Below are 6,000 nucleotides of genomic sequence, written 5' to 3' on the forward strand. Positions count from 1 at the left end.
CCCGATTAGACCCTCATAGACAGGCGGGTGCTGGTTATTCCCACCAATAATTTGAATTTTGATCATTTTTACCCCGATTTGACCCACATAGGTGGGTACTGGTTATTCCCACCAATAATTTGAATTTTGATCATTTTTACCCCAATTTGACCCACATAGACAGGCGGGTGCTGGTTATTCCCCCCAATAATTTGAATTTTGATCATTTTAACCCAAATTTGACCCACAGGGCCAGGCGGGTGCTGGTTATTCCCACCAATAATTTGAATTTTGATCATTTTTACCCAAATTTGACCCACAGGGCCAGGCGGGTGCTGGCCATTGCCCCCAATAATTTGAATTTCGGTGGTTTTTACCCCAATCCGAAGCGCGGGGCCGGCGCTGGGCTCAGCTGAGCACAAAGCCCAGGGAAGGGGAGGCTGCTGGGGTTTTTTTTTGGGATTTGGCTGCGATGGATCCTTGTTTCATCTTTAATCACGCCGAGCTCGGCCCCATTTGTCATGTTTACTCTCCCGTACAAAGGATGGACCTTATGTCTGCTATTACCCCCGACAGCAGCGCCCGCTTTAATAAATGAGCCTCAGCTCCTTCCCCACAACTGCGGTTTCCACACCACCCCCTTTTTGGCCTTTTTTTTTTTTTTTCCTCCATTTTTTCTTTTTTTTTTCCCCCCTCATTTTCCCTTTTTTTTTGCCCTCCTTTATTCCCCCTTTTTTTTTTTTTTTCATTTTTTTCTTCTTTTTTTCCCCCTTTTTTCCTTGGTTTATTTTCTTCTCTTTTCTTTTTCCCCCCTTTTCCCCATCTTCTTAAATTTTTTTTTTTTTATTTTTTCCCCTTCTTTTTTCTTTTTTTTTCTTTCTTTGTTTTTCTTTGTGTTTTTTTGCCTTTCTTCCCCTTTCTTCTGCTTTTCCCCTCTTTATAAAAGTTTTCTTTATCAGTTTTCTTCCTCCCTCCTTCTTTCCCCTTTTTTCACCCTTTTTAAATTCCTTTCTTTCCCCTTTATTTTCCCTTTGTTTTTCTTTCTTTATTTTCCTTTTTCTCCCTTTTTTTCCTATTTCTTTATCAATTTTCTCCCCCTTCCTCCTTCCCCTCCTCTCTTTTCTTCCCAACCCCGAAGTTTCTGCCCCGTTGTCCCAAAGAGACGAAATTGGAGAGGCGCAAAAAAAAAAAAAAAAATCCAAAAAAAATTGACCAAAACTCAACAAAAAACCCCAAAATCTCCTCTGGGGAGTTGAGAACTTTGCAATATCAGGGAGAAAAAAACAATTTAACAAATGAGAGTTTGGTCAAGGAGGTGTTGGACAAAGAAATGAAGGGAACGGAGCGGGATCAGACCCTGGTTTTTGGGATTTATTTGGGTTTTTTTTTGGAAACCCAGCAGGTTCATTGCGAGTGAGGGGGGTGGGGAGGGAAGGGGAACTGGGATGAACTGGGATGAGCTGGGATGAACTGGGATGAACTGGGAGCACCCCAAAGCTCCTCCCTGCCCCGCTTTGGGGCTGAAAATGCGAATTTCGGGCCCTTTGTGCTCGGGGGTGTCCGGATTCACCTGGAAATGCCCCAAAAAGCCCCAAAAACGCTGCTCAGAAATAAATTCCGATCCCAAAGCTGCCCCTGCGTGGTTCTTCTGGGGGGGCGCGGCCGGGCTGGGGTTATTTATGGGGTGCAAAGATAAACGCGTTCATTTATTCGCCATTTCGGGGGATTCTTTTCGGGCTTTTTTTCGTTGTCAGCGGCGCCGCCCGCAGCCCCCTAATGAAAACAAAAGATGTTTGAGCAGCCCTAAGCAGCGCTAAGCCCCAGATATGATGATTTATTTGCTCGAAGCGCAGATTAATTCTCCTTTTCCGACCCCCAGCCCAAACGCGGGCCGCTCATTAGCGCTTTGCTGCCTCGGATTTCTCCGGAGATCTTTTCGCTTGTATTTATTTCTATTATTTTTTTTTTAATGATTTTATTTATTTGTTGTCGTTGGTGTTGGTTGAAATCCCTCCTTCTCCGGGTAGTTACCGCATTAATGAGTCCAATTTGGGCCCAGATGTTCGGGGGGCTCTGGGTGGGTTTGGGGTGCACAAAAGGAGCCGCTCCTGCCATAGCTCAGGGCCTGACAAGCAAATAGATAATCAAGAAGACAAATGGCTCCTTTTGTCAGCCGCAGCTCTTGTATTAATTTTCATTTTCTTTTTTTTCGGGTAGGAAAGGATGGAGAGAGAAAAAAAAACAAAACAAAACAAAAAAAAAACCCACAAAAAACCGGCGCGGTTCTGGGTTAGGAACGGAGAAAAAAACCCAAATTTATTGTTCTCCAAGGGGGTGGAGGCAGCTGGAGGAAAGGGCGTTGGGGCCTGAAATAATGATGATAATAGGAATAAAAGTCTGGTAAATATAGGTTTAAGTGTAAATATACGTGTAAGGATAGGTGTGAGTGTAGCCGTAAGTGGAGGTATAAATATAAAGTGTAAATATGAATACAGAGAGCTATGAATATAAAATATAGCTATAAATAGATATATAAATATAAATATATAAATCAAGTAAAATTTAAAATAAAAATTTAAAAAAAATTAAAATTAAATAAAAAATAAAAATAAAATAAAAAATAAAAATAATAAAAATTAAAAGAAATAAAATAAAAATAAAACTAAAAATAATGAAAATAAAAAGAAATAAAATAATAATAGTATGAATAGTAAATAGTAGTATTAATAGTAAAATAAAATAATAGTATTAATAGTAATAGTATTAGTAGTAGTAGTCGTAATAATAATAATAATAATATAATAATATAATAATATTAAAATAAAAATAATAAAAAATAAAAATAAAAATAAAAAATAAAAAAATAAAAAATTAAAAAAATAAAAATAAAAATAAAAATAAAAATAAAAATAAAAATAAAAATAAAAATAAAAATAAAAATAAAAATAATAATAATAATAATAATAATAATAATAATAATAATAATAATAATAATAATAATAATAATAATAATAATGTAAAGTTCTGTTCAACATTCACAGAATCCTCCAAAAATCCCAAGCAGGGCCCAGATCCCGGCCCCTCTTTATCCCGAGACAAAGCAGGGCTGGGAGATTTCAAATCCCTGCCCCGGCTGCCCGAGCTCACCCCGCACCCTTTGGAATAAATAAAAATTGTTCCCCCCAAAATTCCGCCGCCCCCCGTTCACACAAACCCCAGCCGCGTGATTTTTTTGGGGTTTTTTTTTTTTTGTGGTTTTTTTTTTCACTTTTTAATGCTTTAAAATAAATAATATTCCTGCGGTCACATGGTGCAGGCTCTGCTCCATGTGATGTAAAAAAAAAATAAAAAAAAAGAAATAAAAGAAAAAAAAAAAAAAGGGATTTCTGGCCGGATTTTGGTTTAATTCTCGCGGTTTTAGAGGTGGCGAGAGCGAAACTCGCGAGTTTCTTTATTTTCTGTCTTTGTGTTCTTGGGCCTGGTTCGTTTGGTCGCCGCTGCGTTTTTTGTTCCGCTGCTCCTCCCTTTGATCTGCCTGGGAAGAGGGTGCGATTTTCGGGAGGGGGCTCCTGAGAATGGCCAAAAATGGGTGTTTAAAACCAGAAAAAAAGGGGAAAAAATAAAAAAAAAAAAACCACCAGAGAAACATATGCTGGCAGGAATGCGGGGTCTGTGGGGGCAAATCAAGGCTGGGGAGCGTGAATGGGGTGGAAGGGGGAGAAAAGGAGATTTCTATAGGACCCGAAAGTTCACAGCCATTAGGAGCGGACAGAAGGCAAGAAAAATGCGAGAATTATACAGAAAATCATTAATCACTCCTTTTCTTGAAATACTTATCCCTTTTCCCATTGTTATTCAACAGCAAATCTCCGCAGACCGTCTGGCGGCAAAAATCCCCCGGACTCCTGCAAGAAACCTTCAGGGGCACCCATGAGAAGTAGAATTAATAATAGAAATATTAGAAATATGGCGGGTAATAAAACCCGCGCCCCAAAGGTGAAAATTCTCTTTCTTTTTTTTTTGGGGGGGGGGGAGAGAAAACCCCAAATTTCCAGCGCCCCCCCCCTCCCGCCCCGGTCGCTTTGGAAGGAGCCACCCCGAGCGTGAGGGCGCTGGAAAAAGGATTTGGGAGCCGAGCAGGTAACGGAGGCGCTCTCCCGGCGGGACTTGGGGACTTTGTGGTTCTGACAGAAATTCTGAGGGAAAAAAAAGGAGTTTTGGGGCCAATAGGGGCGGAAGGAGAAACTCCCCGCGCGTTCCCGTGTGGGGTTTTTCCCTTTTCCCTCCGCTCTCTGGGGCGGGTCTTGGAGGGGTTTGGGGTTTTTTATTTGAGTTCTGTCTCGGTTTGGGGCTGGGCGTGGTTGGGGTTTGCTGCGGGGGCTCCGCAGAGTTGGGGGTTTATGCTCAAAAGTCGCTTTTTCCTCCGGTTTTTTTCCCCGTTTTTCCCTGAGTTAAATCTCCCGCGGGACGGTTTGGGGAGGGTTTGGTGGAGAGGGCGCTGGGTATCCCGGGAAAGGAGAAATTCCCGGGTCAAAGTGTCCCGAGAAATGTGAACACTCCCGGGTCAAAGTGTCCCGGGAAATGAGAATATTCCTGGGTCAAAATGTCCCGGGAAATGCGAATATTCCTGGGTCAAAATGTCCGGGAAGTGAGAATATTCCTGGTTCAAAATGTCCCGAGAAATGTGAACATTCCCGGGTCAAAGTGTCCCGGGAAATGAGAATATTCCTGGGTCAAAATGTCCCGGGAAATGCGGAAATTCCTGGGTCAAAATGTCCCGGGAAATGAGAATATTCCTGGGTCAAAGTGTCCCGAGAAATGAGAATATTCCTGGGTCAAAATGTCCCGGGAAATGCGGAAATTCCTGGGTCAAAATGTCCCGAGAACTGGGAACATTCCCGGGTTAAACTGTCCCGGGAAATGTGAACATTCCCCGGTTAGGATCTCCAAGGAACGGAATATCCCCAGGTTGAGCTGTTCCAGGAATTTCGAATATTTCCAGTTTAAACTGTCCCAGGAAATGTGAACATTCCCGGGTTAAATTGTGCCAGGAACTGGAAACTTTCCCAGTTTAAACCGCCCCAGGAAATTCGAATATTCCCCGGTTAAACTGTCCCAGGAAATGTGAATATTCCCGGGTTAAACTCTTCGAGGAACTGGGAACTTTCCCAGTTTAAACTGTCCCAGGAAATGTGAATAATCCAAATTTAAACTGTCCCAGGAGGTTCGAATATTCCCAATTTAAACCGTCCCAGGAACTGGGAGCATTCCCGGGTTAAACTCTTCGAGGAACTGGGGACATTCCCAGTTTAAACTGACCCAGGAAATTCGAATATTCCCGGGTTAAACCGTCCCAGGAACTGGGAACTTTCCCAGTTCAAACTGTCCCAGGAAATTCGAATATTCCCGGGTTAAACCGTCCCAGGAACTGGGAACTTTCCCAGTTTAAACTGACCCAGGAAATGTGAATATTCCCAAATTAAACTGTCCCAGGAAATTCGAGCATTCCCGATTGAAACCGGCCCGTGAACTCCGAATATTCCGGCCTTAGGCCTGTCCCAGGCCCAGCCCCGCTCTCAGCGCGGTTTAGGCCGGGCCGGGGGCCGTTTAGGGCCGGGATTTCGGCCGTGCCCGGGCGTTTCTGTGGGAAATGCGGGAAGGGCCGGCCCGGGGTCACTCCGAGTTCATTTTCTGCCCCATTAGCCGGGTGTGACAGCCCCGGAGTGACCTCGGCACCCCCTGACCTGCCCCAGGCCGGACACTGAGCTCATCCCCCAGCCCAGCAAAGCCCGGCCTGGCCGGGCCTGCACCATCAGCGGGGAGGGAGGAAAAATGGGGGGGAAAAAATCCTAAAAGTTGATTTATTTCTGTTTCCTTGCGGTTTAATCGTTCCGGGCCTAACAGGGTTTCTGGTGTGGTTTTGTTGGGTAAAAAATCGGATTTTTTGTGCCTTGTTCTGCGTCGGGAAAGGGATTTTTGGGGGGTGGGAGCGGGGTTGACGCCACAAATTTAAATTTTTTT

The sequence above is a fragment of the Molothrus ater genome, unplaced genomic scaffold (assembly GCF_012460135.2).
Source record: "Molothrus ater isolate BHLD 08-10-18 breed brown headed cowbird unplaced genomic scaffold, BPBGC_Mater_1.1 matUn_MA556, whole genome shotgun sequence".
Classification (NCBI taxonomy): domain Eukaryota; kingdom Metazoa; phylum Chordata; class Aves; order Passeriformes; family Icteridae; genus Molothrus; species Molothrus ater.